The sequence below is a fragment of the Pan paniscus genome, chromosome 11 (assembly GCF_029289425.2).
Source record: "Pan paniscus chromosome 11, NHGRI_mPanPan1-v2.0_pri, whole genome shotgun sequence".
NCBI classification, from domain to species: domain Eukaryota; kingdom Metazoa; phylum Chordata; class Mammalia; order Primates; family Hominidae; genus Pan; species Pan paniscus.
The window spans coordinates 28,494,278-28,519,146 of record NC_073260.2 but is presented as its reverse complement, the minus strand read 5'-3'; the positions used below and the strand labels follow the sequence as shown (position 1 = coordinate 28,519,146).

At 38.1% G+C, this 24,869-nt stretch overlaps 1 protein-coding gene and 1 non-coding gene across 22 annotated transcripts in view; one reads left to right on the top strand and one right to left on the bottom strand.

The window, feature by feature from the left end:
• The window catches only part of LPAR1 (lysophosphatidic acid receptor 1), a 165,482-nt gene that overhangs the window by 28,066 nt on the left and 112,547 nt on the right, over positions 1-24,869 (bottom strand). The gene's annotated exons all lie outside the window — the stretch shown is intronic.
• LOC112440961 (U6 spliceosomal RNA) lies at positions 1,977-2,085 on the top strand. Its single transcript, XR_003028938.1, has one exon. It is a non-coding gene; the product is annotated as a U6 spliceosomal RNA (small nuclear RNA).

Here is a 24,869-nt window from a genome sequence, read left to right as displayed (position 1 = left end):
TGAAGCCCATAGAGGCAGCATGTATTAGTCTGTTCTCATGCTGCTAATAAAGACATACCTGAGACTGGGTAATTTATAAAGGAAACAGGTTTAATGGACTCATAGTTCCATATAGTTAGGGAGGCCTCACAACCATGGTGGAAGAGCAAGGTATGTCTTACATGCAGCAGGCAAGAGAGAGTGTGTGCAGGGGAATTGCCCTTTATAAAACCATCAGATCTTGTGAGACTTATTCACTATCATGAGAACAGCATGGGAAAGACCAGCCTCCATGATTCAATTACCTCCCACCAGGTACCTCTCATGACATGTGGGAATTGTGGCAGCTACAATTCAAGATGAGATTTGGGTGGGGACACAGCCAAACCATATCACAGCATGATTACGAAGTAGGGGGAAGAGAGAGGGCAGGCAGACTGCATTTCAGTTTTGTTTACAGGGAACTATGAAAGGTAGAAAAATAGAGAACTTTCTACTGAAACAAAGCCACTAACTAAATTCATTTTTTCTATAATGAGTAGTCTTAAGGGTCTTCTCCCACCCCACCTCTACCCAAAAATAGTCCCTGCACAAGAATTCTGGACTGGACAAGATGGTACAGATACTTTTTCCCTGTTCCTCCCAGCTAAGTATAAATATAAACCCTAGAAAAAAACACAAAAGGAAGCCAGAGAACTCCGAAAGGTGAAATGGTTAGAGACCCTACAACTAGAGGAATGTCATAGTGACAGTGTCTTACAACCCACAACCTCACAGAAGGTCACCCAAGCCCAGTGTTTCTAGAGCCTCAATCTAGTAGCCAGCCCAAATAGGCTCATTCCCACTCAGACCAAAGGGGAGTCCCAATGATACTACCAGGCTGGCCAGCGGTATTAGCCAGGGAAAATGGAGCAGGAGCCATGCTGATATTGTTTGGCTGTGTCCCCACCCAAATCTCATCTTGAATTGTAGTTCCCATAATCCCACATTGTGAGGGACCTGGTGGGAGGTTATTGAATCATGGGGGTGGATACCCTCATGCTGTTCTTGTGATAGTAAGTTATCACGACATCTGATGGGTTTATAAGGGGCTTTTCCCACTTTGCTCAGCACTTCTCTCTCCTGCTGCCTTGTGAAGAAGGACGTGTTTGCTTTCCCTTCCACCATGATTGTTAAGTTTCCTGAGGCCTTCCCAGCCATGTGGAACTGGGAGTCAATTAAACCTCTTTCCTTTATAAATTACCCAGTCTCAGGTATGTCTTTATTAGCAGCGTGAGATTAATACACCTGCTGGCCATAAGAAGACAGGAAAGCACTCTCCTTACTCACCAAGCCTAAGACTCCCTTCCTTCAATGAGAAACAGCAGGTGGCTTGCAGCACTAGCAAAGGGGATCCTGCCACAAAAAAAGGCTCCACCTGGGAAGTGTTTTCCTTGGAGAGAGGGGCGGTCCTCAGCACTAGTGCCTGTCTCCAGGATATCTGTTTGTATTCCCTCTACCTCCATCAGAGGCATCATGAGGCTCTACCGAAGAGCTCCACCCCTTCAGGTAGCACCAGCAGATGCCAGGAGGGACCCTAGCAGCCCCAGATAAACCAAGAAGACCAAAATAGCACCACAAAGTCTCTGAAAATGTAATTGTCATTGGATGCACAGCCCACAAAATTAGGCCAGGATTTTCTTGCTAAACCTAAATGGGATGACTGCCTACTAAAACAAAAGATTTAAATCGGACTCTGAGTCTCCTAATAGCATAGCCAAATTCCAGGATAGAATGAAAAATTACCCAACAAACCAAAAATCAGGAAAATCACAACTTGACTGTGAAATGACAACTGACACTAACCCAGAGATGAAACAGAAGAAGAACTTATTGACAAAGATTTTAAAGCAGCCATCCTCAAAATGGTGTAATGAGTAATTGTAAATTATTTAGAAACAAATGAAAAAATAGAAAATCTCAGCCAAGAACTAGAAGTTATAGAAAAAAGAACCACGGTGCTCACAGTTCAGCAGCAATTACATTAACATTGGAACAGCATAGATAAGATTAGCATGGCCCCTGCACAAGGGTGACATGCAAAGTCGTGACGCATTCCATATTTTTTGAGAAATTAAAAAAAGAACCAAATGGAAATTATAAAACTAAAAAGTACAACAAATATAAACTTAGCGGGTTCAATAGTAAAATGAAGGTGACAAAGGACAGAATCAGTGAACCTGAGAACAGATCAACAGAATTACCAAATTTACTCACTATGAAGAAGAAGAAAATAGACTAAAAACCGACAAATAACAGACCCTCAAGGACTTGTAGCACAATAACAAAATGTTCAATATTCACATCATCAAAGGTCCAGAATAGAGGGAGAAAAAGAGAGTGGGCTTGAAAAATTATTTTTAAAATAATGGCTTAAAATTTTCTAAATTTGGCAAAAAAATATAAATCTACAGATTCATAAGCTGTATAAATCTCAAACAGGATAAACCCAAAGAAATCCATACCAGGACATTTCATAATTAAAATTTTGATAAGTGAATTGCAAAAAAAAAAAAAAAAAGTCTTGAAAGCACTGAGAGAGCAACAACACATTACCTATTAGGGAACATCAACTCCAATAACAGCAAATTTCTTACCTGAAACCATATAGGTCAGAAGGAAAAGGTGCATTTTCCAAGTGCTGAAAACAAAGAATTGTCATCTTCAAATTCTATATCCAGGAAAACTATACTTCAAGAATGAAGGGAATATAGAAACAGATGAAAGAAACAAAAAGACTGTGTTGCTGGCAGACCTTTTAAAAATGGCTAAAATAAGTTTTTTGAACAGAAAGAAAATGATGGAAGATGGAATCATGGAGCATTAGGAAATAAAACAACAAAACAAGCTGAAATATGGCTACATACGATAGATGATCCTCCTCATGAGTTTCATAAGATATATTAGATGACTTAAACATTATAACGCCATCTGATACTCAAGACAATAATATTTAAAAGTGGGAAAGGTAAAAGCATTTAAATGGAAATAAGGCCCCCATGTGTCACTCAAAGTGGTAAAATGTTGATATCAGTAGACTGTGATAAGTCACATGTGTATTGTAATAAAAGAGCAACCAAAAGGAAAACTATTCAAAGAGGTATACTCAAAGACATAGTAAATAAATAGAGGTATAATCCCAAAAGTCCTCAATATCTATTTGGGATTCTGCATATCAAATGACTCAATATAAATAAAAGTATTAAGTTGTTCACGGCAAAGTCCTAGACTAGGAGCTACCTCATTCTGAGACAGAACTAGACTGGAGCATGTTTCTGACTCTTAACTAGGAATCAGGATCACCAGAAATTCCTGGACCTTAACTGCCACATCTTTGAAATAGGAGTGGCTGGAGAAGTAGGTCTGACGGACAACCTGGACCACACCCAGTGATAATTCTATACATTATTACAGGTTTTAATTCGTCTCATCCATCCCGTGTTATCCCTTATGATTCAGATGTCTTTCAAAGTGCTCTGAAAACTGTAAGAAAGTTCACAATCCAAAGAGGATATTGTATGACACACTCCAAGCTCTCACAAACCCCAGAGTAGAGAGGAGAGGAAGTGACAGAAGGAAGACACTTCAAATGTAGCATAAACCTACTGGAGCATGGACCATTTCCACTTAGAGGAATTATTCATTTCTTTCCCACCTCTGGTAGGGAACACCAATAAGCAAAGCAGGGTCAACTATTTACTGCTGTTCATTCGGCATCCTTTTAGATCAACTATAACAAATCCTTGGAACTAAAGGAACTATATGAAAATTGGCTGATGCCAATCATGGTCCACCAACTTAACATGCTCTCACTTCTTCCTCAGTTTACCATGCTATCCTATTCCAAGTCTGCATAGGTGGCAAGATAATTTGTCCTTGAGAAGTGCTAGGTCATATATGGATGGTTGGGTACACTGGACAATGAAATGCATTTAAAACAAAATATGCCTTTGCTTTTTTTTTTTTTTTGCAGGAGTCTCGCTCTATTACGCAGGCTGGAGTGCAGTGGCATGATCTTGGCTCACTGCAACCTCCGTCACCCAGGTTGAAGCGATTCTCCTGTCTCACCTTCCCCCAGCAGCTGGGATTACAGGCGTGTGCCACCACACTCAGCTAATTTGTTATTATTATTATTTTTAGTAGAGATGGGGTTTCACCATGTTGGCCAGGCTGGTCTCGAACTCCAGACCTCAAATAATCTGCCCACCTCAGCCTCCCAAAGTGCTGGGATTACAGGTGTGAGCCATGGCGCCCAGCCCGCTATGTTTTATAAATAAGTATAAACACCTTAATTGCACCATTTACCATAAAAGTTAAAGGGCTTGCATTTTCTTATCAGTAATATGTAAGGATTTAAAAGGCTCTATACATTTCCTCAGTCTCTTATGTTCTATGGAATTATTTTCCCTAGACAGATAGTGGTGAACATACCTGGGCTAGAACATGCCAGTGTGTGCACTTGCTGGCTGAGCGTCCTGGCTCAATACCCTGAGGTTCACTTTCTTCATTTGTGAAAAGGATATGGTAATACCTAATTTATAGCAGTGCTATAAGAACCAAATGAATTTCTGTATTTCAAACACGTGACATGTAATAAGCTTTCTACAGTAGCTATTATAATCCAGGAGCATGCTCTTTGTCAGAAACTTTACCATAGGAAGCAATGGATTTGGAAACAAAGTAAAACATTTCAAGAAATCAGATTAGTAAAGGTTATGGCACAAAAATACGTCAAGTTCTATGGACAAGATAGATGTTACCTCTAAAGCCAAAATTCTCCCTGCTTATGTTTGGGACTTCTAAGATCCCTGGAACTCTAGAATCAACCTTCTGACTACATTGCTGGTCCATTCTCTGTCTTCTATTATATGTAGGACAATGTTAACCCTTCCCAACTTGGTGTAATGTGTTTCATTAAAAAAAGGAAAAAATCCTACTTCTTAATTTGTATAATATAATGTTGACACTGGTGATGTTTTTAAAAAACTTCTTTCAAGTCATGTGTTCTTTGGGTGAAAACTTCTGATTAAAGACATATAATCATTAAGAGTATCATCTCCATAATTTTAGCCTGTGCTGGAAATGCAAGCTCATCTTTTCATTTTTTAGTACCAACCCAACACATGCCAAAACGGTCACCTCAAAATATTATCTAATAAAAGTACATATTCTGATCATTGTGTGGTAGAATATTTTTTCATATTAAAATATTTTTCTTGGGTTTGACTCTTACACTTAGGGAAATAAAATGCTTCACAACAATAATACTATTATGGCTCATAACCAGTTATCAAAATACTTTTAAAACAGCTGATTTTCTTCTAGAATGAAACTTTTAAAATTAAAATGCTTTTCCACATAAAATGCATATAGTCAGCAAATACAAAACATAACAAATATATCACATAAAGTAAATGAACTATATATTTACCTGTAAAACCAAAGTTTCTATGGAGTGACATTGGATATATATGCTTTGAAGGCCAACTTAAGGATGAAGGAAGTTTCTAAAAATTATGATATAAAAATCCTTTATTGATGCAAAAGGGATTCAGATTAACATTTTAATTCTGTAACTTAAAAAAATCTAGAATTAAGAACAAAACAAATTCTATGAATGTACATTTTCTGGTATTACTACATGCAGCTAATTTCAAAAGTTGATATATATTTGAAAAATGTTAAAAATTACATTGATCATATTATCACTTTAACAAAAGGGAGAAAAGGATAATACTACCTCTGAGAAAGGACTAAATCTTATTTAAGAATTTGATGGCCTAATGTCACAAACAATAAATATTCCTTATAATATTCTGTCCGGCAAAAAATCAAGAGAGGAACAGAGAGAAACTAAGATGAACAGAAATGTATGGTGAACAACCTAGAATGACTCACTGGAGACTTGACAGGCCCTGAGCTACTGATGGTTCTAATATTCTTAGCTCTGTAAAAAGGCAAGGGGTAATCGTTCTTGGTCTTTAATGGAACAGACTCTGGTGAAAGAAAGGGAACAGAGAATAAACTATAAGAATAAAGACACACAATCACCTCAGCCAAAATAAACAGGTTACCTGTAAAGGGAGCATAATCAGACTGACCCCAGACGTTTCTGTAACAATGTTAAACATCAGGGTCCAGTAAAGCAACATCTATATGAGTTCACAGGAACTGTTTTGATTCATTAATTCTATATTCTCTCTTGACATTCACATGTCTGGACAACAGGAAAATCTCAGATAAAGGATATGTGTTGTCTTTGCATGGGAGACTACAGGTTACTATTTTCTTTCTTCGATTCTTAATATTTCCCAATATATCTGTACTAATCATATGTTATCTTTATAGAAGAAAATAATTTTTATTAATAATAATGCACAGATTAAAACAGAAAAAGCAGGAACTACAGAGAGCATAAGGATGGCTTACTATTCAAAGAACAGTAATTTGATTTACATCAGTTTAATTGTTCTAAAACTTTCACATCAAAAAAGAAAGACTTAACCTTTGACAAAATACACACACACACGCACACACACACACACGCACACACACACAGCTTTTCTGATTTCAGGGAAAAGCTAAAACAGATTCATAAGAAAATTACACTACAGAAGCTGGAGGCTAAGGCTCATATCCAACCCAAATAATTCTGCTTCTCATCAGTTGCTTCTTGTTTAATTGTTCTTTGGAAATAAATAATCAGTGTGTTTTTCTTTTCTTTTTTTTCCCTTATGCATATTTTAGGAACATTTTTCTATTTAAACTAGGAACTAAAGTATTATTAATTTTAAATATCTAAATGTTTATAAATAGTAAGCAATTTTAAAATATTTTCTTAAATTATTTTAAAATATTAAGACATTTGTTTAAATGTTTTTATAATTCATTAATGCTTAATAAACTATTAATAAATTAATATTAATTAATATATTATAATTAACTATATATTAATAAATTGATACTAATAAGTTATTGTCTAGATGTTATTTTATTAAAATTTAAATGTACTGAATTATAATTATTTTCATCATAAAGTATTAAAACAGAAAATTAATACTGAAATTAGTCTCTTATCACATATTATGTTCAAGAGAAATCCAAAGGGAAATATAAAGTAGAATAATCTTAAAGGAAAAATACATTTTAGTAACTGCATTGAATGGAACATTCTGGTCTTTCAGAGAGATTCATTAGTTAGTGAAGTTACCTAAGCACTGTGAGGAAGTACCTTTTCTTCTGTGGACCAGAAATTCCCTGACATGAATATGACTTCCTAGGAGGCCTTGAAAATGCAAAGGGCCAGCTCTTGGAGTTGCCCTTGCTGGAAAGAACTATATTGAAGGGAAAGGGCAGGTGTGACCAGCATCCTTTCAGAAGAACTGGTCTGGTCACATAGAGAAAAATGTTCAAGGAGTCTTATAGTTTCCATTTCAGAAGGGACACGAGAACTACCAATCAGATGCCAGGGAAGTATTGAAACCAACCCCATTGTTCCATAGACTGTTCTTTTGGATAAACATAGAAATTGACCTTTTTTGTCTTAAAGCTTGAAACTTATATTTATTTTATCTGAGTTCCTTTCTTGGGAAAGGACCTTCAGGCCTCTCAAAAAAGTATCAAAGAAGTGAAATTCACCAGATCACTGTACCAAATGCCATATCCCTCACGCATCATGATTGCTTCGCTGCTCCTCCCTAGTTCCTATTTCTTACACATTGTGACTATTTTTTTCCCTTCTATATAAACCCGTGATTTTAGTCAGTCAGGGAGATGGATTTGAGTCTGAGCTCCCATCTCCTCAGCTGCAGCACCCAAGAAAAGCCTTCTTCCTTAGCAATGCTTGGCATCTCAGTGATTGACTTTCTGTGCAGTGGGCAGCAGGACCTAGACCAAACCCCTGGTGTTTCAGTAACAGTATAAGTTACATGATCCTAGCACCTTCTTGTACAGGCGCAGTTCATTTCACTGTGCTCATTACATTTTTTAGAAATTGAAGGTTTGTGGCAGCCCTGTATCACACAAGGATAGTGGCACCTCTCCTCCAGCAGCATGTGCTCACTTGGTATCTGTGTCACATCTTGGTAATCCTCACAATATTTCAAACTTTTCATTATTATATCTGTTATGGTGATCTGTGATCAGTGAACTTTTTGTTTTGCTTCATTTATTAAATAAAGTATTTATTTATTTATTTATTTATTTAGAGACAGGGTCTGGCTCTGTTGCCCTGACTAGAGTACAGTGGTGTGATCTCGGCTCACTGTGACCTCTGTTTCCTGGGCTCAAAAGTGATCCTCCCACCTCAGCCTCCCGAGTAGCTGGGACTACAGGTGCCTGCCACCATGCTCGGCTAATTTTTTGCATTTTTTGGAGAGACAAGGTTTCATCATGTTGCCCAGGCTGGTCTCAAACTCCTGAGCTCAAGCTATCCACCTGCCTCGGCTTCCCAAAGTGCTGGGATTATAGGCATGAGCCACCACGTCTGGCCCAAATGTTATTTTTAGAGCAGGTTAGTTTCACAACATAACTGACCAATAAGTGCAGAGAGAAAATTCCACCTAAGACTTTCATAGCTGGAGAGGAAACGTGAATGTCTGGCTTCTAAGCTTCAAAGGGTAGGCTGACTCTCTTGTTAGGGGATAAAGTGGCTGGTGTGTCTTTAAGCAGAAGCCAGTGCTCCTTTACCATTCCAAAAATCCTACAGCCCTTAAGAATTATACTAGATCTACTCTGCCTGTAGTCTATAAATGGAACAACAAAGCTTGGATAACACATCTGTTTATATCATGGCTTACTGAATATTTTAAGCCCATTGTTGAGACCTGCTAAGAAACAAAGATTCCTTTCAAAATATTACTGCTCATTGACAATGTACCTAGTCACCTAAGAGCTCTGATGGACATGTACAGGGATATTAATGTTGTGTTCATGACTGCTAACCCAATATCCATTCTGCAGCCCATGGATCAAGGAGTAATTTTGACTTTCAAGTCTAATTTAATAAGTATATTTTGTAAAGCTAGAGCTGCCATAGATAGTGATTTCTCTGATGGATCTTGGCAAAGTTAGTTGAAAACTTTCTGGAAAGAATTCACCATTCTAGATGCCATTAAGAACATCCATGATTCATAGGAGGAGGCCAAAATATCAACATTAATAGGAGTTTATAAGAAGTTGATTCCAACCCTCATGGATGACTTTGAAGGGTTCAAGACTTCAGTGGAGGAAGTTGCTGCAGATTTGGGAGAAAGAGCAAGAGAAAGAGTTAGAAGTGGCACCTGAAGATGTAGCTAAATTGCTACAATCTCATGATAAAACTTTAATGGATGAAGAGATGCTTCTTATGGAGGAGCAAAGAAAGTGGTCTCCGGAGATAGAATATATTCCGGTTGTCAGTGTTGAAATGACAACAAAGGATTGAAAATATTCCATCAACTTAGTTGATAAAGCAGCATTAGGGTTTGAGAGGATTGACTCAGATTTTGAAAGAAGTTTTACTGTAGGTAAAATGCTAACAGTATCACATGCTACTGAAAAATCTTTTGTGAAAGGAAGAATCAATCAACGTGGCAAACTTCATTACTGTCTCATTTTAAGAAATTGCCACAGCCACCCCAATCTTCAGCAACCACCACTGTCATCAGCCAGCAACCATCAACATCAAGGCCAGACCTTCCACCAGCAAAAAGATCATGACCTGTGCAGGGCATGGTGGTGCACGCCTGTAATCCCAGCACTTTGAGAGACCAAGGCAGGTGGATTGCTTGAGCCCAGGAGTTTGAGACAAGCCTGGGCAACATAGCGAGATGTCATTTCTACCCAAAATACAAAAGCCAGGCATGGTGGTTCACACCTGTGGCCCAGCTACTTGGGAGGCTGAGGTGGGAGGATTGCTTTAGCCTGGGAAGTAGAGGCTACAATGCACCAAGACTGTGCCACTGCACTCCAGCCTGGGTGACAGAGGAAGATCCTATCTAAAAAAATAGTGGAGGATTTGAAAAAAAAATTAAGAAGCAGACTTAAGATACTTTAATTTTTTTAATTTAAGAAAAAATATTTTCAAAAGATTATGACTTAAGGCTCAGATGACTGTTAGCATTTTTAAAGAAATAAGCTGTTTTTAAATTAAGGTATGCACATACTTTTTTAAGACATACTACTATTGCACATTTAATAGACTATATTACAAACATAACTATCATATGAACCAGGAAACCAAAAAAATTTGTGTGACTCACTTTATTGCAATATTTGCTCTATTGCAGTGGTCTGGAACCAAATCTGCAATATCTCCAAGGTATGCCCGTATCTTTCCCATATGCCTATTTCCCAATTGAGATCAGAATTAACACTTATAATACAGAAAAGGGCTGGGTGATTGTTTTAACGGCCAGCCGGAAAGCAGAAAGGCTAGGGAGACAGTATCTCAGTCTAAAGAAAACCTAAAAGGCAGAAACCCTTGGGTGATAGGAAGTGAAGGTAGGTAGATAGAAGAATAAACGTCTGGGTTACTGAGGGCTGTGGGAGGGAGAAAGGAAAGCACAGTATCAACGCAGAAACAATGTGGCTACATCACAGTTTTTAAATACTTAATAATAGAAAATGGAAAGAAAAACAACTTCTTTCTAAGCACATCCTACTTTTGACCACCCATGTGGCCAGATCTCTTTGCTGTGACCCTCTCCATCATCGAGGTGACTAGAAGTACTTCACATTACAGAATTGTGCAACTTGTGAGCTTGAACATTGCCAGGAATCTCCACCTCTCAAAGACAGTTCTGATTTCTTTACAAATGCAAATATTTGATCCCTGACCCAGAGATAGAATACAAAACTTTAAAACTCTCATCTTCTCATGACAGTTTTAAAAAAAGAATTAATAGGGGGCAAAGACCTTTTGGCTGACTACAGATTTTTCTCATTTTTTTCTTCTAAAAGCAAAGAGAGAAGAGGAAACACCAAATGAGCTTCTCCTTTCACAATAAAACCCGTTTTCAGACATTCGTCATTCTGGGAACATTGAGATTTTATTAATGGAGATAGTGTTTGGATATTCAGGCTTTCATCAACTATAGAAGCTGGCATGGTCTAAATTTGAACAAACTATTGAAATATAGCCATAAGTTTCTTGCTGGAGACAGCATCTCCATATTACAGTTTTTTTCATGACGCAAACAGTGTCCAAGGAGAAGGGCTAGAGATTCCATTCTAAATGCCACCAGGACACTCTGTTCTTCCTTCTTCACCCTCCAGATGAGAAGGGTTCCTTTCAGTTCAAAGGATGCTAATCTTGCCTCTCTTGGGACTGTCCCAAATAATAAACAGGCTGACCTTAGCTAAACAGAGCAACTGGTTAAACCTGGGAAGATCAGATTTTCAGCCTCAGAAAGCACTGTCATACGAACAAGGTTGGGAGGTTAACAGCATTAAGCCAGTTACTCTTTAGCACATCCTATGAAGTGGTGTCATGTGTGCTATTTGTGCTATTTCCCAGAGGAGGAACTTAAACTTGAAAGTAATTGACTTGTCAAGCTCCATTCAAACTGAAGTCTGTATTCAAATCCAGATCTTCCATTATATTCCCTGACCTAGAAAACCATCTGGGATATAATAGATACCATCTATCTAGGAATCTAGCTATGTATCTACGTAGATACCTCTTGTTTATATAACTGAGGCATTGAGCTGTCTGACTCCAAAAGTGTTTTTCTGCCAGACCATGCTGCATAGAAAGTACAGACTTTTAGAGCATCTGTTAGATTAAGTACAGGTTTCCAACAGGTAGTACTTACCACTACTACAAGTCAGCCAAATCAGAAAGGTTCATTATCCTAAAAGAAATTAAAATCAGTGCCAACCTGTCATAATATACATACACACAATTTGTTTCTAAAAGTCTCTAAATGAAAGTTTTGCAAAAGTATTGATGAAAGGTATTTATATATATGTATATGTACACACATATGTATCAAGTTCATTTTAATAAGTATATATATATCCATTTTTAGCTTTAGATATTACAAAACTATGTAATAATCAGAGTAGACCAGCAGATAAGCCTAATTAAGTATGCCCACAAACAAAAAGCACATTCTGAATGGAACAAACCAAGTGAAGTGAAGTTATGGAAAATAAGACTAAAGGACAGGCTGCAATGTGATTTTGGAAGGACGAGAACATTAGGGTAAGAGATTTCTGCTTTCCTTCTTAGGCAGTGGGGATCCATTTAAATTGTTGAGTAGGAAGATCAAAGTGGCTATTTTGTAGAATGTAGATGAAAGGTTACATGCTCAAAGAGGAGAGAACATCTAAGAAGTTCAATGGGTGCCTGCTATATTTTTCCACAAGAAAGCTGGCTATTACCAGACTGTATGAACAAGACACGTCCAAGCTTGACAAGCATCACTGACTTACTTTTGGCAGGCGATTTGGGACAAAAAGAAGTTCCCTCATTGCTTTTTCCCTTTGGTTCCTGTCCTCAAAGGATGACAGCATTTCAAAAGGCAACTCTTCCCAGGAGAAAGCAAGCTCCACACCCAAGAACTTACAAACTCCTTTGCCTGATTCTAATCCTGTTTCCCTTTGTCTTATGTAGCTGTCTCCCTAACTTTTAAACCATTTTATCACTGTGTACACAAATGTCTTTGTGTTAATCTGTTTTCATACTGCTAATAAAGACATACCTGAGACTGGATAATTTATAAAGAAAAAGAGGTTTAATGAACTCACAGTTCCACATGGCTGGGGAGGCCTCACAATCATGGTGGAAGGCAAAAGGTACATCTTACATGGCGGCAAGCAAGAGGGAGAATGAGAGCCAAGCAAAAGGGGTTTCCCCCTGTAAAACCATCAGGTCTCATGAGACTTATTCACTACCACCAGAACAGCACGGGAAAGACCCACCCCCATGATTCAATTAACTCCCACCAGGTCCCTCCCACAACACATGGGAATTATAGGAGCTACAATTCAAGAAGAGATTTGGGTGGGGACCCAGCCAAACTATATCAGTCTTTAATAAATGTGTTTCCACAAAATCTCTAGAACAATTCTGGTTGTGAGGATAATTCTTGGTTTCCTCCTTTCCCAGACTGAGAGTCTTATCAAGGAAGGCAGAATGCTGATACTGACATGGAAGATGCCTAGTACAGTATGCAGAGACAGGCCTCTTTTTATCTCTTTTCACTTCCTTTCTTCATTAAAGACTCAAGGGGGGAAAAAAAGCTTATTTTGCTTGCTGAGATGATATTTCTGTGTTTTACTTTTCCTGCTTCAAAATTAATGTTTTAGCTCTCGAGCTAAGACAACTGCTAATCTCATACTCAAAAATGAAACCTAACCTTAGTTCTAGCCACTTGGCTTGAAAGAAACTTGAATAAAACAGATTTCACAAGTTAAAAAAAAAAAGAATGTAATGATCAGAATGATAGTGAGGGCCCCTTTGTGCAAGCTGCATGCACTTGCAGTCTAGGATGTCTCTCATTTAAGATGCAGACATTGTCCTTAAGGATAATTTTGATGGTTTTTAAACTCCCTGTATAATTGTACTCTCTAAAGTGTGCTTATGATTCATAGTTTTTCTTTATCTTCTTTCATTTTAAAAACAGTAATATTTATTGCTATTTTATGATGATGAGAATAAGAAGTACATATCGTAGAATATTTGAAAATGAATATACAACAGGTCGGGCATGGTGGCTCATGCCTGTAATCCCAGCACTTTGGGAAGCTGAGGCAGGCAGATCACTGGAGGTAAAGAGTTGGAGACCAGCCTGACCAACATAGTGAAACCCCATCTCTACTAAAAATTCAAAACTTAGCCAGGGGTGGTGGCATGTGCCTGTAATCCCAGCTACTTGGAAGGCTGATGCAGAAGCAGAAGAAGAATCACTTGAACCTGGGAGGTGGAGGTTGTAGTGAGCAGAGATCATGCCATTGCACTCCAGCCTGGGTGACAGAGTGAGACTCTGTCTCTCAAAAAAGAGAATATACAACAAAAAAGTATCTGTAATTCCATCTCTAGAATTTAATCTGTGAACATATTATTCAAAATGTGTACATGTATATATACACACATACATATGTCCACATGTGTATGTACACATATAACCACAATCATATATTTGTACATACTCATTTTTCTTAGAATAAATTTCTGGAATTATGAAGATGTAAATGGATATGAATGGTTTAAATTCCTTAGATGTAGATTTTAGCTATTTTTCCATACGTTATCATCAAAAACGAAACATTGACTACCCTGAGAAAGAAGAAAAATTGAACGAGTGTGCCTTCTTTTCCTCTCTTGCTTACTTCTGAGTGTCTTACTTCTCACTTCTGTCAATATAAGTTATCAAATTATCAATATGAAAATCATGGTAATAACATGAATGACTAAAATCAAACAAACAGGTAAGTATACAGTGATATAACCTTATGGTAAAATGTTAGATGTTAAATTTAAAGGATAAGGGAACCTTGAGTATGATATCAATTATATAACACTACTATAATACATTTAAATGCATGTATACACACATGTAGCATGCAATAGCCAGTATCTACTGAGGTCTGTCATATAATTGGCACTGTACTAATAACCTCATTGAATATACTTCTCATGTAGTCCCTGGCAATAACCTTATGAGATGGGACTGCCTATATTTTACAAATGAGGAAATTGAGGTTCAAAGAGGTCAAGAAACTTCTCTGGGCAATACAGCTAGGAATGACGGAGCTGGGATCTTACTCTAAATCTGGATGCCTCCAGAGGCCTTTGCTCTTAGCCACTATGCTATATTGGCACAAGAAAAAAGATACACTGGATGGAAGTATGTCAAAATGGTGGTGGTCAAGTTCAGAATCACTTTTGTATCCTTACTTAAATGATTGTGTATACTATAAAACATTGACATAGAATACGATTTACTTTTATAACCAGAAATAAATTAATGAATAATAAGTATTGCATGCAGGCTTTGTGACTCAGACCCAGGTGGCCTGGATCACTCAGACCCTCTGTAGGAAGACCATTATTATTATTATGCAGAAACCCTTGGGTTGGCCATAATTTTTTTCCTCTTCTGTCTTGTAGCTGAGGTGGAACAGCCTCCTAATGAGGCAGATGTCTTTTTTAAATCCTCCAGTTTTCTCTAGAGAATGCTAATTACTCCCAAACCACCCCCTAAAAAAACTCCACTCACTTTAACTAGAAATTATAAAAAAGGTATATCCAGATGTTAGCAATAAAGATAATATTTTTTAAACTTGGAAAAAATAACTGTAACAATATGCAAGGAAAACTATATAATTCATTCTTTTGGATAGGCCAAAATAAAGTCTTTTTTTTTTTTAAGGTTGTTGAGGGCAGATTAACTAGTGCTAAGTGTGTATATTGTCAATATTGTAATAACTTTGTAGTTGGAAGATAAAATAACTTCTTTTCAAAAATAAGCTAAGGTATGAAAAAAACTTTAAAATGTTCTTGGCCGGGTACAGCGGCTCACGGCTGTAATCCCAGCACTTTGGGAAGCCAAGGCGGGTGGATCACCTGAGGTCAGGAGTTCAAGACCAGCCTGGCTAACAAAATGCAACCTCGTCTCTACTAAAAATACAAAAAAAAAAAAAAAAATTAGCCAGGCATGGTGGTACATGCCTGTAATCCCAGCTACTTGGGAGGCTGGGGAAGGAGCATCACTTGAACCTGGGAGGTGGAGGCTGCAGTGAGCCGAGATTGTGCCACTGCACTCTAGCCTAGATGACAAGAGCGAAATTCCATCTCAAAAATAATAATAATAATAAAGTTCTTAAGCTTTTCAGGGGCAGGGCAATACGTTTTTAATAAGACAAAGAAACACTATGCTAAACCTGATTCTTGAGGGAGCCAACTAATATATTAGAAAGCCACATGACTGGGCTATATCTTTAAGCCCCACAGAATTGCTTTCATTGAACTGCACTTTGGTTACAGACCACCAACCTTCACTGAGAAATGATATGGCATGACTTTATGGGACATGGTACTGAATGTGCCATAAAGAATGTAGAGCTCTCCAGAACATCACATCATAGCTGATGCATCCATCACAGAGCAATACCCAAATGAGAAATGTCTCTTTGGACTCAGTACTTAGAAGGGTTATTTCTCCTGATTTTACTTTATGGCCACCAAATCATGAACCTTATTGTGTTTTACATCTTCATTAACTGCTAGAAAGTATGTCTTTACCTGACTCCATGTCAGTTTCTTAGATTTCTTTTTCCCTTTCCCTCCTTTTTCTTGCTTATTTTAAACTCAACTTTGTCCTCTGAACTGAATGCATCTTTTTAAGCTGTCTTAAATACTTTGTTTTGAGACTGGGTCTCGCTCTGCCACCCAGGCTGTAGTACAGTGGCACGATCACGGCTCACTGTAGCCTCCACCTACAGGCCTCATGCTATCCTTCCAACTCAGCCTTCCAAGTAGCTGGGACAAGAGGCATGCACCACCATGCCCAACTAACTTTTGTTTTTTGTTTGTTTGTTTGTTTGTTTGTAGAGATGGGGTTTTTCCATGTCATCAGGCTGGTCTCGAACTCCTAAGCTCAAGCAATCCATCCACTTTGGCCTCCCAAAGTGCTAGAATTATAGGTGTGAGCCACTGCACCAGCCAAATCCTTTTTTAAATAAAAGATTAAGTATAAATAAACAGGCACATACTCTGTACACTTCTGTAAGACTGTTTATGTAAGACTGCTATTGGACATAAGAACCACCCAACATGAATGAAACCAGCATGTTTCCTATACCAAAAAGAAAATAAATTTTCATTTATATTTTAACAGTGAGATTGAAACAATCTAAGGTCTCTCATCCACAGGCCATTCTGCAGACACTCAGGTTACAACCTGAACCCAACAGAGCAGCTGGCTTATGTACAGGCTCATGATTACATCATGATTATGTGTTTCCACGCCACTGTGTTCAGGAAGTAAGCGGTCTGGGTATAAGATTTCTAGCCATCCTTGAGGTGAGTGGACAGAAGGAACTGTCAGGTTAGAGATGCAGCATTTCAAAAACAAACAGAAGGGATGAAGGAAGGGGAAGTGAAGGAACAGGTAAAGAGATATGAGACTCAGAAAAGAGTAATGTCTCTGTAGCCAAAATTAAAGAAAACTTCAAAAAGAAAGTACTAGATGATACATTCTTTAACAGATGACTAATATTCCTGGCACAAACTTTTTAAAAACTAAGTATACATTTAAATACATAACATTCCATCCTTTAGCCTTCAACCTAACAACATCAATTCCTTTAAAACAGCATTTTTGAAAAGCTGGGTTTTTTTTTTTCCCATCTGTACTCAAAATGGTACATCTATGGTGGACACACCCTAAGATGTTCCAAAATGAGTCACACTCTTGTGTAGTCCCCCCTCCCCTGGTGTGTGAGCAGAACCTGTAACTTGCTTCTAGCCATAGAATACAGTTATAGGATGCCACTCCCTTGATTAGGTTCTGTCAAATAGCAAAAGTGAAGGGGTTTTGCATATGTAATTAAATTGACAATAAATTGCTCAAAAGGGAGATTACCCTGGGTCAGTTGGACTGACTTAAGTGAGCTCTCACAGAGGCCAGAGACTGGAAGAAGTACAGATTTCTCTCTCTCTCCCTCTATCTCTCCCTCCCTCTCTCCCTCTGCCCACCCCCTGCCTCCGCCCATTGGTGGCCTTGAAGATGCAAGTTTCCATGAATTCTACAGTCACAAGGAAATGAATTCTACCAGCAACCTAAGGAACTTGAAGCAGATCCTTCCCTAGTCGAGCCTCCACATGAGAATGCAACCCAACTGGTACGCAGACTTCAGCTTGTGAGACCCCAAGCACAGAACCCAGCTAAGCATGCCTGGACTTTTAACCTACAGAGACTGAGAGATAATTCATGGGTGTGTTTTAAACCACTAAGTTTGTGACAACTTGCGATGTAGCATAGAAAATGAATACAACACCTAAAGACAGAGACAATTTGCATGGGAATTGCCTTTTAATCCACTAAACAGAAAAAAATGTAACAGAAACTTCAGACTCCTCTCTTAACTTCTCACATCACTTAGCCAAGTTCTCCCACATTAGATGTTCCAGATACTTAAACTAAAGCAGCTGTCACCATATCCAAAATGCTTCGCTGGAGAACCATCACATGACACCACTGTGGGAGTTTCAATGCTTGCTTGCCCAAGGAAATCTGCCTCCAACCAGGAAATGTTTAACCCAGACAGCCTGTAACTTCCACAATTTTCTAATCAGCCACCACAGAGTCCTCTTTAGATTGTCATAGTGACTCAGCACACACATATCAATGCCTTCAACCCCAAAGCTGCACATCTATGTACGTAGTTGTTCTCCCTTCACCTACTTGGGCATGAAAATCACCAAATGAGCACAGAATCAGCAAACTTTGTATAGACCACAAAGGAGGAGGCAATGTTTCATTTCCATTTTAGCACTGAGATCAAAACACAGCCAAAGGCCAGGCTATTCAGCTGAGACTTGATTCCATAATAGCATGTTCTCTCTGCCCTGCACAAAATTATACCCTGATTATGTATTTCCATGCCACTGTGCCCAGAAGGTGGTTAGGCAGCAACAGCTCTAGCATGGGTGGAAGGTTTAGGCATCTGAATATTTGGAAAAGTAGAGAATGGGGGGAAGGGAAAGTTTGTCTCTTTTTCTGAAGCATTTTTCTGTCAACTGGAAATCAAACTTACCAATGCTTACCTTATACTTTTCTGAGTGATGAATACAATGCTTTGGATGCATAGTTCAAGTAAGGTCGATAAGCAATTTATCTTTTGAAATTATTTCTAATGAGAGAGCATTGGCAATTTTTTTCAACTGTTGTGATTTTTATGCACTAATTAAAATCATTATAATACTTATATATACTAGACACAGCAGAAATAGCAAATTTTCATTGTTTAAAAACACATCAGAGAATAACAATCTTCTTTTCCTTTTTTTCTTCCCTTCCTCTTTTGTTTTTACCTTTTGAAATACTAAAGGCAACAAAATAGCAAGTAATGAGCATCAGCACTGAAACTACAAGTCCTAGGTTAGGGTATGGGGTCTAGCAAATACTTAATTTCCTTCAGTAATTCACGTCATCTCTCTGAATCTGTTTTATCATCTCTAAAATGGGTAAAACACTATCTGCACTATCATACCTATAATTTCATAAAAATCATCACAGATCATATGTCTACAAAGATATTGTAGTACATATAAACCAAATGTGGCCAGGCACAGTGGCCCATGACTGTATTCTCAGCACTTTGGGAGACTGATGTGGGAGGAATGCTTGAGGCCAGGAGTCCCAGACCAGCCTGGGAAACATAATGAGACCCCATCTCAACAACAACAACAAATTTTTTTTTTTAATTAGCCAGACGTGATGGCACTTGCCTATAGTCCTAGCTGCACACGAGGCTAAAGTGGGAGAATCCCTTGAGCCCAGGAATTTGAAGCTGCAGTGAGCAAGGATCGCTACTGTACTCCAGCCTGTGTGACAGAGCAAAACCCTGTTTCAAAAAACAAAACAAAACAAAAACAAAACGAAAAACAGGCTGAGGTAGGAGGATGGCTTGATACCAGGAGGTTGAGGCTGCAGTGAGCTGTGATCTAGCCACTGTACTCCAGTATAGGTGACAGAGCAAGACCTTATCTCAGTTTAATTAAAGGAAATTATATGAATGTATTTTTCCTTTCAATATTTATGTTTCCTCTCATGAACTGACAAACTAAACTTTAAGAGCCAGTAGTTTATTACTCTGTTCCTAAAAACATTAAAATAGTTAAAAGTAAATTACAAAATTACTGTCAGAAAAATATAGTAACAGTTAACATTTAATAAATGTCAGACATTGACTAAAGGGCATCACATAACTTTTCATTTGATTCTCACATGAAGGAAACCAATTATCTCTATTTTACAGATGAGGAATCTGAAGTTTCAGGAAGTTAAAGAGTAAGTAGTAAACCTATGATAAAAAAAAATTAAGCAGGTTAATCCGGAGTCCACAATTAACCACTCAACTGTTTCAAATACATTTTCCGGGTTGATACTCCAAGAAAAGGAGCAATGAGATGTGGTCTCAGCATACAGGTAGTCTTGTTGTTACAAAGCAGAGTGTTCCTAGTGAGCTAGGAGACCTGATGTGGAGGACAAGCCCACCCACATTGCAGGGAGACCGCCACAGACAGAAGCTAATGGCCAGCCACATGAAAGGCACGCCATTAGGGCAGGTTATGATGGACGTAATGCTCCCTGGAGTTGTGAACTGAAGAAGTCCTGTAGAATTTAGAACACATCGATTGACCTACAGCCAGCTACCAAACCACATCAGAGCCTACGGGGCTGCATCTAGGTCTGCAAAGGTCCAGAAGTTACAGAGACTGCTGCTGCTTGATGGTGAGTATGCAGAGAGCGGACCTGAGCAACGGAGAAAGTAACCAGAGAGCTGGAACCAAGAAATAAAAGTAGGAACTGGGGAAGAAGAGTCAATGAGACGAAAGAAAACAAAACTGAAGTAAAGCCAGAAACCAGAAATACTGTAAGGCTCTGGTTCCCAAACTGTGCCCCCAGGAACCTTGGGGTGCCACAGTGAATTCAGAGGAATGCTACTAGATATTTTTAATTTGAGGGCAGCTAACACTCGACATCTCTCAGACACCCTGTGAACTACGAGCATGAAGTAGTTCAGCGCTTCAACATTAGATGGCATTATATTCCTTTCAATGACATCATGTCCTTGCAATATGATATCTGCTATAATAAAAATGAAGTGTAAACATAAAACTCAGTGTGGAACAGAAAATGAAGATGGTGGTTTCCAATCTGAATTCAAGTTTTGAAAAGTTGTGCAGTGCCCAACAGGTGCATACATACCTTAGTAAATATGAAGGATTAGATAAAAATGATAATTCTTTCTTTCAATTTATATGGTTCTGTTTTACAAAATGGCTACTAATTTATTAGGACCTATATACGTATTAAGTTGAACTAACTAATTAAGTTGAATATACTTATTAAGTTGATTTAATAAATGAAACTGTTAGGTATTTCTTTTAGCTTTGGGGCACTGGAAAAAAACTGAGACAGTATGAGCACTGAACTGAGACGTCATGGGAATATTACTTAGGGATTAAAGTTGTCTAGGGAAGATTGAAAAGTAAAGGATCTCAGCAGTGAGTTGCATATCTGTTTTCAAGGTCATATTATTATTATTATTATTATTATTATTATTATTATTATTATACTTTAAGTTCTGGGGTACATATGCAGAACGTGCAGGTTTGTTACATAGGTATATACGTGCCATGGTGGTTTGCTGCACCCATCAACCCATCATCCACATTGGGTATTTCTCCTAACGCTATCCCTCCCTCAGCCCCCCAACCCCCAACAGGCCCCAGTGTGTGATATTCTCCTCCCTGTGTCCATGCTTTGACATGGCAACACCACTCAATACAAAGGAGACTTGCCCCACTGAATCCTAGAAGCATCATGGGTCCTGACCCTTGTGGTCTGGTCCTGCTCAAGACATAATAAAGATCTGCCACAATGAGGATTAATTCAGGGACTTTAGATTTCCGCATGGCAATATGATAATCTGATGAAAACAAGTTATGTATCATGTATTTTATAATAGTACCTACCAAGTACTTATATACTTGGCATCTTATACAGACGGTCCCTGACTTACAATGGTTTGATTTAGGATTTTTTGACTTTATGACAGTGTAAAAGTGATACACCCATTCCTTAGAAACTGTACTTTGGGTACCCATATAACCATTCTGTTTTTCACTTTCATTTCAGTATTCAATAAATCGATGAGATATTCAACACTTTATTGTACAATAGGCTTTGTGTTATATTATTTTGCCCAACTGTAGGCTAATGTAAGTGTTCTGAGCATGTTTAAGGTAGGATAGGCTAAGCTATGATGTTCCAAGGTTATGTGTATTAAATGCATTTTCAACTTACAATATTTTCAATTTACGATGGATTTATGGAGATGTAACCCCATCGCTAAGTCAGGAAACATTTATGTAATAATCTCACTTAACCTTTTGAGGTTTTACTGTTTCTGCTGTGTCTCTCATTTAACACGCAAGGAAACTGGAGTTTGCAGCAATTGGATACATTGCTCAAGTGGACTCTGCTGGTATGCAGTAGTGTCAGGATGAGAATCCAGGAAGTTGGGACTTCAAAAGTAACACTGTTAATCACCATGCTGTCTTTTTCAGCTGTTAGGCCTTTAGATTTCTAAAGAAGTAAATATACACTAGACTTTCACATGGAACAAAGTACTTCAAAGGAGTACATATATTTTTATGTGGCCACATACATTCCTATTTTTGTTTATCTTGGTTTCTAAATCCTTAAAAAGTTTCCATCTTTTAGGTTTGCTAATGTTTATCATCATGAATAAAGATAACACAAATGGTTGTAACATAGTGCCATTAAAAAAAATCCAATATTGTCATGAATGTGACAAAAGACTCCCAATCCCCTTGTGATAAATTGGCACAAGCTTTCTGAAGAACATTTAACAGTAAGTCATTATGATTCATTACTCTGTGAGGAAGGAATCATAAGAGATATTTATCTTAATGTTATTATAATAGAAAAAAAAACTTAAATGTCTAGTGATTATATATTTCATCATATGAATGTACCGAACTTTGGGTAGAAAAATCACACTTTCAAAGATTACTTAATGGCATAATAAATGCTCAAGACAATCTTTTAAAGAATCTATAAAATGGTATGTATTATATGAATTGAATAAACTATTAATTAGCAAAGGACTAGAAAGAAACAGTATATTCAACTTAATATTTTGGTTAATTATGAAAGGTAAAATTCTAAATGATTTTCTTTTTTTTCCTTAATGAATATGCATTAGTTTGCTAATCAAAAAAAGAGTAAGCTGGGTGTGGTGGCATGCACCTGCAGTTCTAGCTACTCAGGAGGCTGAGGCAGGAGGATCACTAAAGCCCACTGAGTTCAATTCCAGCCTGAGCAACATAGCAATACACTATCTCTTAGAAAAAAAAAAAAAAAGAGGAAATGTGATGTGATTAAAATAAGATTCAGTACTTAACAAGGTAAATGCAGTCTAATACTTCATTCCCTAAACATCACCTGTATGTCAACAGCCAAGTCATACATAAAATTCATTTACATAAAGCTTTCCTGATTTTACTTCCAACAAGATAGTCTCTCTCCTCTAAATTCTCATACAGCTTTATTTGTACTTCTTTTATGATACTTTTGTCACCTTTTGCCTTTCTCAATAATTATCTATGTATATGTGCCATCCTTCCTACCAGACTATAGGTATTGGCATGTCAGGGCCAGATTTGCTTCATAATTACATCTGCCATGAGTCTGACTCCCATTCTCCCTGGATTTTAGTCATATTTGTAAGTGAATAGGGATTATACATTTTGGTATTTGTTTTCCCATCACACAATAGGCAATATGCCACCCACGCAGAATTGGTTTGTATATAGTTGCAGTGCTCTTTATGGCACCCAAGGAGACAAATAGGCTTAGTGGATGGCACCCCAAAATAGTTTTTTTCTGAGATTTTGGATATAGATATAGATATATGACATAATATATATTTAATTATATATATATAAAATAGTCCATATATCTAAAGATCGTCTGGCCTCTTGGGGGATACATTGGTCCGTGTATCCAAGATGCTTGAGCAGATGCTGAAAAACCACTTATCATTGCTCCCATATAGACAATTCAAGCCTGGCTTTGGAAGATTGTATGAACATCATATTCCTGATAGTCTCATAATCCTGATAGATGACAGTTTATAGAATCCTGCTGGGATTCTACATCATTGATTGAATGAATGACTAGAGGATGAATTTCTGGATAAATATACAAACTAACGAGTGGAATCCCCATATAGAACCTTCAGATCACCTTGTACAGGCAGAGAATGGGAAAATGCCACTCATCATTATACAGGCCTATAAAAGAAGCTAGATAACTTCAAGGAATGACCATCCTGGGAAGGCAGCTCCAACCACTAATCACAGCAGGCCACAGGTGGCCCTTTCATGTATGTGAGCCACAGGTAAAGTATGAGAACATTACATTCACCGCAGCATGTGCCAGGCAGCATGCTAAGCACTTGAACAAATCTAATTTTCTCAACAATCTCCTCATCTGGGAGACAGTACTCTACCCAGTTATAGATGGGAATAGAAGCTCAGAAGGGTCATATAAACTGCTCTACGTCACACAATTAACATGTCATCAGAACTGGTTTTTTTTTTTTTTTTTTTTTTTGAGTTGGAGTCTCGGTCTGTCACCCAGGCTGGAGTGCAGTGGTGCGATCTCGGCTCACTGCAAGCTCTGCCTCCCGGGTTCGCGCCATTCTCCTGCCTCAGCCTCCTGAGTAGCTGGGACTACAGGCACCTGCCACTGCGCCCGGCTAATTTTTTGTATTTTTAGTAGAGACGGGGTTTCACCATGTTAGCCAGGATGGTCTCGATCTCCTGACCTCGTGATCCACCCGCCTAGGCCTCCCAAAGTGCCGGGATTACAGGCGTGAGCCACCGCGCCGAGCCCAGAACTGGGTTTTTGCACACAAGGACATGTGAGTCCGACTCCCAAGCTCTTCAGATTATACCATGCTGACTCAGGAAGAAATTAAAGCCTATGAACAAGCAAATGATTGATTTACCCTTTTTCTACAAAAGTTTCCATGCAGACACATACAATTGTATTAGGTTAATGCAAAAATAAATAAACATTGTTGCTCCATCCTCATTCTTG